This window comes from Macaca nemestrina, chromosome 2, assembly GCF_043159975.1.
Source record: "Macaca nemestrina isolate mMacNem1 chromosome 2, mMacNem.hap1, whole genome shotgun sequence".
NCBI lineage: Eukaryota > Metazoa > Chordata > Mammalia > Primates > Cercopithecidae > Macaca > Macaca nemestrina.
The window spans coordinates 50,857,332-50,873,415 of NC_092126.1; the positions used below are offsets into that span (position 1 = coordinate 50,857,332).

Genomic DNA, 16,084 nt, shown 5'->3' on the forward strand with positions numbered 1-16,084 from the left:
ACCACCCCCAATATAGGGATATCCCATGAAGAGACCAACCAACAGTACAAATGTGGTCTTATTAGTCCAACTGGTGTTTCAACCTTACTAGGACAGATGTGTGTTTGGCTATAGGTTTGCCTTCTCTGTCTTTTTAACACCATATCTGAGTAAAAGGCATAAAAGGCATTAGATTCCCAATGAGATAGCCTTGGATTAAGAGTGGAGAAATGAGCAAGTAACCACAGGATGTACTATTTCAACCATATACCACATCATGGTAGCCTCTTAAAGTCTCAGCTTGGGCAACTGCAAGGTTGGGGCACCATCTTTCAAAATGTGAGGTAAAATTCCAACTACTGGCCATTATATGATGCTGTGTCCCAGGTAATTAGAATGCAATGATCTGAAAACCAAAGGGTGTCGAATTCTGCAGATCTTATAGGGCAGAAAAAAAAAAAAAGAAAGAAAGAAAACCAAAGAGTTAACATAGTAGTGGTCCCTCTTACTAGCACTCCTTGTGACCATTTTGGGTAAGGTGAGCTCTCTGTTCCTAAAATTTTAGATACTACTACATTAGAAGATCTAGTTCCCAGAATAGGAATGTTTCTTTCAGGAGATGCAGTCTGGATTTTAGTAAATATAAAGCTCAGGATATCACCTGGCCATTTTAGTCTCCAATGCTAGTAGACCAGCAGACAAACATTGTACTGTACAGGCAATGTAATTGATCCTGATTATCATGAAAAAATGGATTGATACCTCATAAAGGAGTCAAGAAGGTATACGTTTGGGCTGGGCGTGGTGGCTCATGGCCGGTGGGAGGCCGCAGCGGGCAGATCACGAAGTCAGGAGTTCGAGACCAGCCTGGCTAACATGGTGAAACCCCGTCTCTACTAAAACTACAAAAATTAGCTGGGCATGGTGGCAGGAGCCTGTAATCCCAGCTACATGGGAGGCTGAGGCAGGATAATCATTTGAATCCAGAAGGTGGAGGTTGCAGGGAGCTGAGAGATCACATCATTGCACTCCACTGGGCAACAAGGCAAGACTCCGCCATCTCAAAAAAAATAAATAAATAAAACAACAAAAAAGGTAAAGGTATATGTTTAGAGGCTTAGACTCCTAAGGGATGAAGACCTGGTTTACCCATTGGTCAAGCAACCTAGACTAGTAGAAGTGCTATCTGAGGGTGAGAGAAATAAAGATTGGGTTGTAAAGGAGTGAGATAATTAACAGAGTTTACAAATTCTGGCCTAGGGGCTGACTGAAGATGTACGCAAAACCACAACTTCACTTTTATGTTTGTTTCCTATTATTTTTAAGAATTTTTAATTTTTGAAACAACAAGTATCCAGACCTGTGAGAGAATTTAAAAACAAGAGAGAGAGAGGAAGAAAAAGAAATAACCGGACATTCATCTTGAAGAGTCAATGACCAAACATAGTGAAATTAAAGTGGAGCATAAGTGAATCAAAAGGACACAAAGGATGGACCACGGTAGACCCTGTCATGGTACTGCCAGTTTCCCCTTAGCACTTACTGCTCTCAGTCAGCTTCTTAAGGCAACACTCCAAAGCCATTAACGGTGTTGAGGAGCATACTAAGCCACAATATGGGAAAGGCTGGGGTGCTGGGGAATCAATTCTCTCAAGAACATTCCTCAACCAATGATGGATGAGAGTTGAAGGATAAATGTCCCAGCTTTCTAGTCCCTCTGCTGGGACAACTCTTAGGGATGAATTACAGTCTTTCAGAGGCCGCCATCAGGATTGAACTTTAGTAGACAAAAGCAGTAATCTGCTCACTAATGCACATTCATTTTTTTTCTTCCCCTTGCTGACTCACTTTCCTACTCTCCTACCAATGTTTTCTTGAATAATATGTCAAACAAAATAATTTTACTCAAATCCTTGTCTCGGGATCTGTTTCTGGGGAAGCCAACTGGAGAAACTCTTGAGGAAGCATTAGGAGGACTATCAATCCACATAAAAGGTAATTGAAGGATATGGATCAGAAAAGGTTTTTTTTTTTCTTAGAGAAATTAAAAAATATTTTTCTATTAATTGGACTATTAAGTATAGAAAAATGAATCAAAATGTTATATTAATTATATAAGAGTTAATTTTCAGTATTTAAAGAAATTTAAAGACATATTAAGAGAAGAGGTTAATATATTCTTTATTGAAAGGATCTAAACAAAGAGAAATATTAAATGTGTTCATAATAGGAGAGTTATTTTATGGAAGAAAATGCATGTTATACTTAGATATCTGCTTTGCATCTTATTCTTTTGTCAAATCAGGAAAATTAATGATTTGGATAATTGTTGATAAAGTAGAAATTATTGGCATTAATCATTGACATAATATGCTTCTAAAATTCCTTATAAAGCATTTTTCTGTGTTACTAGCAACCAATATGTTGGACATAAAACAATACTGTGAATTAGACCCTGTGAGATAGTGTCTGAATAGAAAACTCACTATTAATCACTCCTCATTCATGATATTTTTTGGGGACCTATACATGCAAAGTGTTTCTTTCTGGAGACTAATGTTCTTCTAGTCTATAAAGCTGGTTTGTAGCGTTTGTAGCATCTGCTCTAGGCTCAGGTTCTAAAAAGTAGTCCTCATACCCTAACCTCAAATACGGATCTTACCATCACCCTGAAGCTAAGTCGGAAAGGATGCACCTGTTGAAGCACACATGTAAGATGAAACAAACAAACAAACAAAAAAGATCTGTAAGGATAAAAAAGGGTGACATTAGCAAATATTTGAGATAACATTACTGGAAGCAGACAAAGGTGATCACTTGTAGATGTAATCTTTTAAAATACTTGCACCTTTTATTTTAGATTCAGGGGGTACATGTACAGGCTTGTTATGTGGGTATAATGTGTGATGCTGAGGTTTGGGGTACGAATGATTCCATTCTTCAGGTGGTAAGCACAGTACTTGATAGTTTTTCAGTCCTTGCCCCCCTCCCTCCACCCTTGCTCTAGTAGTCCTCAGTGTCTATTGTTGCCATCTTTATGTCTATGAGTACCCAAGGTTTAGCATCCCCTTGTCAGTGAGAACATGTGATATTTGCTTTTCTGTTTCTGCATTAATTCACTTAGGATAATGGCCTCCAGCTGCATCCATGTTGCTGCAAAGGACATAATTTCATTCTTTTTTTAGGGCTGCATATTATTTTTACATTGGAGAAAGGACAAAAATATTTCAAGGTAACATAGAAGGCAATTTTTCTGAAAATAAAAATAATTACATTTGTCAATTGAAAGAAAAAAAGTAGATCTCAGAAAAATTTGATATATAAGTATTAACACCAAGACATACCCTGAAATCAAAAGTCATGAAATGGTTGTGCAGGATCTGGATTTTGTCCAAAAAAAAAAAGTCATGGAAAAGACTGTGTATTCGTTTGCTAGGGTTGCCATAGCAAAATACCACAGACTATGTGACTTAACTAACAGAAATGTATCTCATAGTATAGAGGCTGGAAGTCTAAGATTAAAGTGTCAGCAGGTTTGGTTTCTCCTGATACCTCTCTCCTCGGCTTGCTGATGGCCATCTTCTCTCTGTGTCTTCCTGAGGGCTGTATTCTGTGAGTATGCATCCTTGGTGTCTTTCTTCTTTTAAGGACACCAGTCTTATTGAATTGAGGGCTCCACCTATATGACCTCATTTAACCTTCATTTCCTCCTTAACAATGACATTGTGGGTTAGAGCTTTAACATATGAATTTTGAAGTGGACATAATTCAGTCCACAACAGGCAGTCAGGAAAGGTATCCAATTTTGTATGAGAAGATGACGGTAGGCTTGCTTCACATTGCTGCAGTAACACTCAATGCTATGAGGCAGTTGAGTAAAGCAAAACAAAAAAATAAGAAGGATGTTATCAATAATTTTAGAAGTAGGCAAGTTGTTTTCAAAGAACTTTTAAGGCCTTTTTAACTTGCATAAACTGAGGTAAATATTTTTCCTGAGTCCTCTTAAAAACAAAATTTAAGAATGAATTCCACCTGAGAAACCAATGGAAAATCATAGTTAAAATCCACAGACATGTAAAGACATACATAGTCACATAGGTAAAAGAACTACATTTAAATAACTGTTAAGATTATAACTACAAACTAGAATGTATAAGAAGCTCCAAAGTGGTTAAAAAAATTGTTTACCATATATTTAAGGCTTAGAAAGGAATTCAGTGACAAATTATCCTTCAAATTAAATTAGTACCCCCAAATTTACTCATGTACAATAATTCTTATAATAGCACTAACCATGTACCTGGAACTAAAAAGTATCCAAATGCCTCTTAATGGAAATAACCAAATAAGTTTAATGTATTCAAATAATGGAATACAATACAGCAATGAGAATAGATTACTGTAAGTAACAATATAGGTAAATCTCACAAATAATAAGAGAAAAGCCAGACACAAAAGGTTGCATAGTATCTTATTTGATTTATATAAAATTTAAAAATAGATAAAATTAATGTATGTGTTAGAGATCAATATAGGATGTTGTATTTTAAAAAGTAGACACAGTGTGGGGTTTCTGGGGTACTGGTTCTTTTTTTTTTTCTAGATGCTGGTTACATGTGTGCACTCTTTCTGCAAGATCATTGATCTATACACTCTGGATCTGTGTACTTTTATATATCTATGCTACACTTCAGAAAAGTTCAAAGAAATTATATTACTAAAGGCAACCTTAAGACACCTGTTCAGTGCATAGCAAATAAATTTTTTAGCAGCAAAAACCAGGCAAGGGTCGGTAAAACTTAGTTACATGAGACTGGTAGTAATCATGTTAAACCCCGTTTTTGAGTCTGAAGGAGATATTGGGTTAAGGGATATACTCCATAACAGTTGCTTTTGGAGACCAGACATTGGCCTTAAGACACCTGTTCAGTGCATAGCAAATAAATTTTTAACAGCCAAAAACCAGGCAAGGATTGGTAAAACTTAGTTACATAAGACTGGTAGTAATCATGTTAAACCCCATTTTTGAGTCTGAAAGAGATATTGGGTTAAGGGATATACTCCATAATAGTTGCTTTTGGAGACCAGACATTGATTAAAACAAGAGATATTACAGTCTATTTTTAGTTAATAAGTAAAGACAAGACATAAGGCTAAAGCTATTGAGGACAGAGGATATGGGAGAAAGGAGCCACAACAGAGGAAACCTGAGTCCTTGAAAGATTAAAACATCTTTGGAAAGCAGTGATTTGGAGGACCTCTTGCAGATTGATAATCAAAAAGAGGCCATTGGGGGAATTTAAGAGGGAAAATTTCAGCTAAAGGTATTAACTTCTTGACACACTCGTGACTTAAATGTTTTGCTCACATTCCAGGTCCAATCAAACACTAAAATCTTTTTTTTTTTTTTTTAATGTTTTTAAAACCTTTGTAATCTGCTGCTTCTTTATGACCATAGTGTCTTTACCTTGATCCAGGGTAACTGCACTTGAATTACTGCACACTTTCTTCTTTGGCCTCATGCCCTTTCAAAATCTTTTCCGTGGTAAATCAAAATGTTTCTGAAACATGACCATGTTAAAGTTTACCTGAGCCCTGTGCTCCTAGAAAATAGAAACAATTAAGGAGCCCTCCCACGCTTTTGGATTCCAGAATATAGTTTACTGCAAAGAATTACCCTTTCCCATGTAACTTAGGCACAACTCACAGCTGCTCCCTTTGTTTACCTATGACAATAGGACACACAGATATTTAGTCTTCAAATTCCCATTCTTTTCCTCATACGTGATTAGTTGAAATTTTTGTACTTACTAATCTGAACAAAATGCTTCCTAACATCTCTAGTTAAGCTTCTCTCCTTCCCACAGGTCCATAAGTTTTGACCCTTCATTAGCATAAGCCAGCACAGAAACTGTCCGTAATCGTCCCTCCCAGTAGTAGACTGACCTCAGGGTAAAACATTCTCTCATCTGCTTTCCAGTCATGCCCTTTCCATCCATTCATCTCATTTTCCGACACCTGCTTTTTTTCTAGCCTTGTTCACTACCCCGTATAAAAGAAAAGTGTTTTTTGCCGGGCGCGGTGGCTCATTCCTGTAATCCCAGCACTTTGGGAGGCCGAGGAGGGCAGATCATGAGGTCAGGACATCAAGACCATCCTGGTTAACATGGTGAAACCCTGACTCTACTAAAAATACCAAAAAACAAACAAAAAGAAACACACATACACAAAATTATCCAGGCATGGTGGCGGGCGCCTGCAGTCCCAGCTACTTGGGAGGCTTAGGCAGGAGAATGACGTGAACCGGTGCACTCCAGCCTGGGCAACAGAGTAACACTCTGTCTCAAAAAAAAAAAAAAAAAAAGAAAGAAAAAAAAAGAAAAGTGTTTTTTTCTACCTGAACTTTGAAACATTTGCAGATGTCATTGTTGGAGCATCTTTCTTATTGCAATAATCTCTCTGCTCTTATTGAAATAGTCTGCCTTCTCTTATTATAATAATCTTTTTGAATAAGGTATCTGATTGCCTAAATCTGGATTAGACACATCAAAACCTGATCATACCATCTCCCTACTTAAAACCTGATTGTCTTTTTACTGTTTTTAAGATAAAGTCCAAATTCCTTTGTTTCCCAGGCCCTTCATGGACTAGTTTATCCCATGCCTGTTTACCTTTAATCCTGTCTCTTCCCACTCCTAAACCACCTCCCTTGCTATTTCCCTTTATCAAGCCCTTCTGTATGTCTTCTCAGTTACTTAATTTATGTTTTCTTTGGAATGTAGACTTTTCAACTCTATCTCCTTGCCTTGCCTCAGCCTTTCTGGTTTTACTTATCTCTTAGGCCTCAGGTTTGATGCTCCCTCATCCAGGAGACTTTCTGTGACCCAACATTTAAGGGCTTGATGTTCTTTTAAGTTCTTTTAAAAAACTCTTTGTATTTTTGCTCTCATTGTAACTGCTTCTTTAATAATCTTCTCTATTATGAGACTCTCTCCTTTAAGAAGACAGAGACTATGTGCTTTTTTATTGTTGCATCAATAGTATCTATCACATAGAAGACACTCAATATCAATTGTATCTGTACAACTGTATTAATGGAATGAAAGAATGAGTTGATTGCTTAGACACAGGAGAAGCAGAGATCAAAATATTGAATCTGCCATCAGCAAAGAACAGTTTATTAGTATTAGTTTGGTTACAAGTATCGAAAACTGAACTGAAAAGGTGATGGCTACTGATCTCATAAGAAAATTAAGGTAAGGGACATGTGAATTAGTTAAGGCTCTCTCAAATTCAGGAAACTCAACTTTAGCTAAAACTTTCTGGGCTCGATTTAGCTTTAGGTGAAACTTAAATGAAGAGTCCAAGTGCTAATCTGGTCTCTCATTATCTCCAGTTTTTCACTGTTCTCTTCTGTGTGAAAGTCTCAATCTCAAGCCCCATTGGGTGGTAAGATGAGGGGAATGGAGCTTCCCCTCCTCCCAACTTCTCCAAGATCAACTTGCAGAGCAGACTTTGCTGTTATTGTTTTCTAGTGGTGTATATAAAAGTTCTGAAACCCACTATGAGGTAACTGAACTGTCACGTGTGCTCTCCAAACCAATCACTGTGACGTGCAGAATGTAATTCCCTTTTTGGCCTAAACTTATGTTACATACTCATTCCTGCATATGGAGGTGAAGCCATAATCAAACTGCAAAATCAAGAGTAGGAGAAAGCTAAATCTCCATCCTAACATTGATGCTTCTGCTAGATTAGCACCAAAAGCAGCGGAGGCAAAGGACAAATGATCCCTACAGGAGATGATAGAGACGAACTAGGGACAAATAAGCCAAGAGCTCGAATGCCCTCAGGACCTGCTCTCCCCATCTATGCCACACTCTGCAATGTTACTTTCACCACAGAGCTAAGCTATGGCCCATAGTTCACTTTCCTTCTTTCTACTTCAACAAATGTGACTACACATTAATATTTTAACACTTGAAAATGTATTTAACATTCATTTTCTTTTCGACAATAAATAGCAAATATTTTATTGCATTTCTAAATGGACAATGTAAAAAATATGTTGCTATAGTAGTTACAGGATAACCATAGGACACAAATACCCAAATCCAATTAGTGTGCCATTAAACACTTGGCACACATGGCAACAATACTAATCAAACTTATTATCCTAGAGAAAATATAAAAACTAAAAGGTAATTAAAATGTCCCAATACATGGTAGGGAAAATCTAACACATCAAATTCTCCGTAATGCCAAATATATGACCCTGAAAAAGTCAGAAAAAGTAATAGAATTCTTCAAATAATACATGGTGCTTTGGGTACAATTTTTCAAAGTTGCTGTGTTTTCTGTTCAAATCATATTTAATCCTGAGTTTATGGAACTCTTTTCCCTATCTTTCTTTATCTGTCCAAGTGCATGAAAGTATTCTTGTAAATAGATTTTAACTGCAATTAACAGCAAATTAATCCTTCCCTCTAGATAATCCACACTGCCTCATCAAACCAGAAAACAATTCAAACCTGGCCTGCTTGTAACTGAAAGCCACATTTTAAGAACTTATTGTGAAGAAACTGGAAAGCCTCCAATAGGTGAGTGTAACTAAGGTAATTTGAATATGGGTGAATACAGGAACAAATTCCCAGGCTCTGTTACTCTCTTTGTTGAAACCCATTCTTTTGGAAAATCATTTTCTTTAGCCATTGGACAACAAAATGCATTGTCAAGAAATTTTATAGCAATAATTATAAAAGATGTCCATTTGAACCCATTGAGGTCTCACTGATTTTATAACACCCAGCAGACCTCCCTGCAGGAGAACACTATATTTATGTGAGCAATATATGCGAGAATTGAGATCGTAAAATTAAATGACCACATAGAACTGTCATTTATATGATGAGTGCCTATATATGTGAAGGCTGGTTTATTTTGCAGTGTCGGGTTGCATTAAATGGTCCACTCTCAGTGAATGTTTTTAATCACGCATTTCTTCACTCTTTCTGCAATACTACACTTGAAGGACTGGTAAGCAGTTTGCTATGAAATGCTAAATGGTTACTGGCACTGCTATTCTGACAGAAGAGCTCACTAAAATAGAAGTACAGTACATATTGTATGCAATTGTTTTATGAGAGACATTATGGTTACTAGAATAACATTTCACCATTACCAACTGCTGAGAGAAAAGTCATTAAGATATTTGGCAAGCCAGTGCAATTTTTCAACAGAACTACAGTATAAGACCTTAGAACAGCTTCCATAGAGAAAGGCTGCCTGTCTCACAAGAAAAAAAAAAAAGAAATCAAGTCTCAAGTCTTCTATGTTGTTTTATTTATAGTTGTTTATTTTCAGAGTCCATTGAAAAAGTTACAAGATATGTCAGGTATGTCAGGAGAAAAATAGCAAATGCTTGTGTGCAATATATGTATATTTCACATACAAGTATTTTCTGTATATGTGCATGTTTAGTGTGTGTGTGTGTGTGAAAGATGAATAATTCTTGTGATAAATCTTACAACTTCAGTGTGTTAAAACTCACATTTTCCAGGGAATTGCCTTTGTTCAGAAATTATTGTGTACACTTTTAACAGTTAATTTCTTGTTGTTGTTTCTTTTTTTTAATAAGAAGACATTCATGGATGGGGCGGGGGTGAGAATATGGATTAATCTGAAGGCACTTCATCCAAATAAAGGAAAATAAAATAAGCAGCTTGCTGTGAACATTTAGCATTTCCTACCATGTATTAGTGGTTAAAAAAAAAAAAAGTCATGATAACAGCTTTATAAATGTTTTGAAAATATGCATGCCCAAAAATATATACACACATGTTTGTGTGTATGTATTTGTGTACATATTATGTATATGTATAATCTGCACAGTAGATAACTTTTTGATTGCTAAACCATCAAAGCTTGCCACTTGTTCCTGCCAATGCTACTTCCTTATGCTACTTCTTTATAAGTCACTTCATCAAGAAAAAACACCAGCATTCACCAAAAGCAAATATACTTTGGACTGTCTCTAAAACAACAAACATATAACCAAATTGGAATTATTTAGTCAGATACATGAATATATATGAATAATCGTGAAGGCAACACTAAGTTACCTTTCTCATCACTGCTGTGGCCCCTTCAGTAAATGGCATACAATCTTAAACGGAACCCCTAGTTAGTAACTGTTAGCTGGATGAATATTCAGAAAAAAGATGCTAGAGATGTAATAAATAATAGTGTTTAATAGATATTTTAAATTACCCAGAAAATGGAATTCTATTTCTGTATATTCAAGACTTTTGACTCCACGTAGAAAGGCCCTGAATTTCTCACAGAAGTTATGAAAGAAAAAAACTATGTAGTCAGCTCAGTTAAAAAAAATCAACCCAGTTGAATTAAGCACATTTCTTATTACTTGGTGTTTTGTGCATATAGAAAAATCCAAAGTAGGAGCTAAATGATGAAAACTCATGAACACAAGGGAACAACAGACACTGGGGCCTCCTTGAGGGTGGAGAGTAGGAGGAGGGAAAGGAGCAGAAAAAGTAACTATGGGATACCAGGCTTAGTACCTGGGTGATGAAATAATCTGTGCAGCAACTCCCCTGTATAACAAACCTACACATGTATCCCTGAACCTAACATAAACATTTTAAAAAAGAAACACCCAAATTATATATATAACTTGTAGAATCATGATGTTTAAATTGCTCAGCATAGCTAGATCTTATTTCTATCGATGTCTCTATGACTCATTTTTCAAAAGCCAGTTTTTATCTCTCCAGTTATTGACAATAAAATTCATCAGTATCATTAAAATAAATGTAGATATCACCTTTTTTTAAACACAATTTTGGACGGCACCAAGGTGACAAGGAAGATATTGTTCTTGGTGGAAGTGATTTTTCCTAACAAGGAAATGAAGTAAACCCTTAACTGCTGACCTTTCAATAATCTCTTTTTCATCCATGCACTTGGTTTCAAATAAATTATTATAGTTTCTTATACAGATGGTATAATTATGATCTATATTATTTAAAATTAGCAAGTTTCTTTCTTTACCTACCCTGCTGTATCCCATCATAGCTACATTTCTTCCCAGTGGAAACAAAAATGGCCTGATATAGTCACTGACTTTCTATACCTAGAACTTTGGATGTGGTGAAAAGAAGGGGGAAGAGATTGGAAGAGTTGAAGCACGGTGTCCTTTGGTTCTACTTCTCCCTTTGTACTCATATCGAACCCAGATCCAATCACAAATCAACCTTTAAAAATTCTAAAACCTGTTCACACTGTAAAGCCCATTCCACTATGCCACGTGGAAGCAGAAAGGAGTTAACTCCATTCTACAGTGAAAGCTCTAGCACCATTTCGCTTTTTCTTTTTTCCTTTTTTTGTTCTTTTTTTAACCTCTCTTCCTTCTTTCTTTCTTTCTTTCATTTTTTTTCTTTATTTCCTTTTTCTTCTTTCTTTCTTTGTCTCTCTCTTTCTTTCTTTCTGTTTGCTTTCTTTCTGTCTTTCACTAGCATCTCCTAGCATTATAAGTGGTATGTGGCAGGTTGTATTTGAATGAATGAATGAATGAATGAATGAATATACAGATGAATAAATTAAACAATAATGGAGTAAACAAATGAGTGAATAAATAGTTCGAATACTGTCCCATAATACATTTCCTATATTAAGCACATAAACTTAATTACCTTGCAATGGAAAATATTTATAAGAATATTATATATATTTCTATATATAGGTATTGAAGATGTTATTAAATATTTGATAAGATAAAAATAGCATAGCACAGAAAACTTTTAAAAATTCAGTGCAAAAGGCATTGCCTTTGCCAGACTATTAAGGATTTTTTTTTTCTAGTGGAGTCACTGACACCTTAAAAATGCTGAACAGCAGCCCTTGTAAAACAATTTTAACAAAATAGATACTTCAGTTTAAAGAGAACTGTGAAAACTTGCCTGGTAAACAAAAGTCTCATTCTTTTTAAGTTTTTCAAGGCTGTGACCCTGGGGAAAGCTTAATTAAACTCAATGAAGAAAAAAAAAATAAATCATAAAAGTTGAATAAGTCAAAATATAAAATATTCAATTATTATTTCCTGTGGGGTTTGTTTTGTAAATATTTTATCCACAGTCTATATTCAGCTTCTTCTCCTTCCCATCTTTTAAGAAGTATCTGGGGAATAAACCCACATTTCCCCACTCAGTTGTTTGACTTCCTTTTAGTCTTCTTATAATTTATTAAATGATGTTTTTAAAAACATAAGTACTTCAAGTTTTCCTTCTTGCTGCTTTGTGTGTTGTTCCTTTCACCCACAAAATTGCTGCAATTAGTGATATAAAAAAGGATCCATTAGGGCATCAGCCCATCCTTTGGGATTTTAACTATAATTGTTTCTTTCATGGAAGTGCCTCCAGTCCTGCCTCAAATACACTGTATTGAATGTCCCAATATGACATAACTCTCTTAAGATAGAGGAGATTTTATTTCATTCAATGTTCGGAAACCCCCAGAAGTGGTTCTCATTCATGTTACAATTTTTAAAATAATAATGTAGACATCAAAGTTTATCTCGTTGCTTTTCTACTATGTACCTGTTCATGAAATATGAGCCCAGGGTGAATACTGAATAAAGTTTAAAATGCTTTAAATATGAATAAGCCTATAAGAATTGAGTTTATGTTGAAATAAATGGCCTAAAGTTCAGATATGTAATAAAACTATATCATTATTTTTTAGATCAACATTATTGGTAGCCATTCACCATATTATCATGATTTTTCAGACCACATGGTTTTTCTAGTAAATCCAAGTTATCAGAAAGTGTTAGTCTCTGATACATCCTTTTATTTTAAACATAAGCATATTTCTTTTACTATAGAGGCTAACTTAAAATTATGGGAATTTTTTAATTAAGCCATACTTTACAGGTTGACAATAACATGTTATCTAAGTTACAACTTGCTTTCAAATTTATATTTTGGATAACTTATGATTATCACATATTTAATTCATTTAAGTAGGAGGAAAAATAATTATAATTACACACTTTATTCTACCATATATCTTGATGTAAACTGATCATATTCATACCTGCCACTCATATTTTGAATAGTCTTTCTAGATGTGGGAAAATTCTCACATTGAGTGCCTTCTCCCCAGTATAGAAAGCAGAGCCGAAATTCTCTGATTCTCCAGCAATTACTGCCCAGAAATATGACCCCAGCTATACCAATCAGAATAACCCAGAGAAGACTATTTTTGACGTTATCAACATGATGCCAGACAAAACACAGACTTTCTATTTTATTGGTGTAGTTGGAACAAAAGTGTCCTGCAACGTAGCGTTCCTAGAAAGGAAGTGACATCCATGCTGTGGTAGTCATAGTTTCAGAAAAATCACATAGCAGGTCTTTGCTTCTCTGTGATGGCTATGGCACCAGGGAGGTTCCTTCCTCAGGCCATGACAGCCTGGCTATGAGCATTGCTCCTGGCAATTAGTTTTAAATCTTCATCTTTCTAGCCATTCTGAAGATGCTCTAAGCAACCTAATATTTTTTAATAAACTATTGTTTTTTGTTTAAATCTGCCAGTGTAGATTCTGGTGCTTGCAACTAAAAGGTCTAACTGATATACAAGGTTCTCATTATGTTCATAAGACCATCAAGGTTGGGACATGTTTTATTGCTCTGTGATTATAAGATTGGAAGAAAAATGAAGTAATATTCAATAAGTAAATCCAATTTTCTGAAAGTTTTTGAAACTTAAGTTATGATCTAATTTAATAAGCTATAGAATGGTCTGGTAAATTAGTAAAAGCCGTAGAAAATACTTAAGAAATAATTCAAAATTAATGACATAATTCGAGATAGACACTGATTTAAAAAACTGTATTAAACTTCAAATTGCATTTACTCAGGAGTGCATTGGAAAATTTGTTTATCCTCACTGTCTAAACTACAATTACTAGAATCCCTTGCCCAGCAATAATGAGTAAATGTAAAGTGGGAAAAAAAGAAGAAATAATTTTAAAATATCAACAAGTTGGACGTCTTGAAAAGGCAAATAACACATAAAAATGACCTCAGGGGGTATGCTATAGTTTTTTGGGGTTTTTTTCCCTAAAAAAAAAAAAAAGAAAGAAATCAGGCCGGGCTCGGTGGCTCAAGCCTGTAATCCCAGCACTTTGGGAGGTGGAGACAGGCGGATCACGAGGTCAGGAGATGGAGACCATCGTGGCTAACACGGTGAAACCCCATCTCTACTAAAAAATACAGAAAAAAAAAAAAAAAACTAACCGGGCAAGGTGGCAGACACCTGTAGTCCCAGCTACTGGGGAGGCTGAGGCAAGAGAATGGTGTGAACCCGGGAGGCGGAGCTTGCAGTGAGCTGAGATCCGGCCACTCTGCACTCCAGCCTGGGGGACAAAGTGAGACTCCATCTAAAAAAAAAAAAAAAAAAAAAAAAAATTCTATATTTAGTACTCATTTAAAGGAATAAAAGTGACAAGCAAGAGTGACAAGGAAAAGTGTTCTGAAGAGTGACTCTGAATTATAAAATAGTATTTCATATGACAGGGTAGTAAAAGTAGAATACTAATTTGGTGCAACCAATTCATCCATTTTTAATTTACACTCTGCACTGTGCCATTCATTCACTAATGCTTGAAATATATAGACGCCTGAGATAGGTCTTGTTCATCAGGGCAACTCTTGACACTAAAACAGTAATGTAATTATCCCCAAAGCAATAGACTATTACCAAATTGATTTATGTGCCATCTCTAGGATGCTTTTAAATTCATAGCCTATCACATGAGTATCATACAAAATTCAACTGAGAATTCAAAATTTAGCTGAGAAAGGACATCTCAGTTACAAACATCATTGCAAGTTAACATTTGAAAAACAGGAAAATATTTAACAGAGAGAACCACAGTTAATTGAATATTTACCCTACCCCAAATATAATGTGACTAAATTGCTGCAAGGCATATCACAAGAAAATAAATAAATAAATAAATAAATAAATAAATAAGCTGTGCTCTGAATTTGGGCACTCACATGAGCTAACATACAACTCAAATTAAATAAACTAAGATGGGACTGTTTTTCTAAAATCTGTTAGTTGATTTTGCCATTATTAAATTAAAGATTTTGTTCCTCAAATACTCCAAGATGGAAAATTCACAGATGTAGTTTGAATACAAGGCTCTTAAAAATGACAATCTGGAAAAAAATGAAAACCGTATTTGTCTGTTCAATAAACTAGTAAGGATATCCTATATAATATGAGATATTACTCTCTATATGGTCCATTATATTTAATGCTAATATACATTTGTGGGGAGTGATATGGTTTGACTCTGTCTTCACCCAAATCTCATCTTGAATCATAGTTTCCTTAATCCCCACGTGTCGAGGAAGGGACCAGGTGGAGATAATTGAATCATGGGATGGTTTCTCCTATCCTTTTCTGGTGATAGTGAGTGAGTTCTCACAAGATCTGATACTTTTTAAAGGGGCTTCCTCCTTCTCTGGGCACTAATTCTTCTCTTTCCTGCTGCCATGTGAAGAAAGACGTGTTTGTTTTCCCTTCCACCATGATTGTAAGTCTTCTGGGGCCTCCCCACCCATGCTGAACTGTGATCCAATTAAATGTCTTTCTTTTATAAATTACCCAGTCTCAGGTATGTCTTTATTAGCCTGAGACTGGACTAATGCAGGGAGACACTATGTTGAGATATTAACTGGTATGCTTTCCCCATTCTATACTCACAGACTCTTTTTTTTTTTGTATTCTAAAAGAGTCTTTTACCCTCCACCATCATCCATAGCAGTTATACTTGAAGGATACAGCATGGTTAAGCCGTATTACTGAAAGAAGTATGGATAAATGGTTAAAAATGCACTCTTGAGCCAGACACTTTGAGTTCAAACGCCAGCTTTGTACATTGATGATCAAATAATTTGAGCAAGTTATTTAATTTTTCCATGCCTTAGTTTCCTCAAAGATAAAATAAGATTGTTGTATGGCTTATGTGAGTTTATATGCATACATTGCTTAGAATAGCGCCTGCTACACA

At 35.5% G+C, this 16,084-nt stretch overlaps 1 long non-coding RNA gene across 1 annotated transcript in view; it reads left to right on the plus strand.

The window, feature by feature from the left end:
* Positions 1–480: 480 nt before the first annotated feature.
* LOC139361892 (uncharacterized) overlaps positions 481–16,084 on the plus strand; it is a 123,718-nt gene continuing 108,114 nt past the window's right edge. Inside the window, exons 1-2 of the long non-coding RNA XR_011619793.1 lie at positions 481–512; positions 8,470–8,579. This is a non-coding gene — a long non-coding RNA (uncharacterized lncRNA). The remainder of the gene's footprint in view (positions 513–8,469; positions 8,580–16,084) is intronic.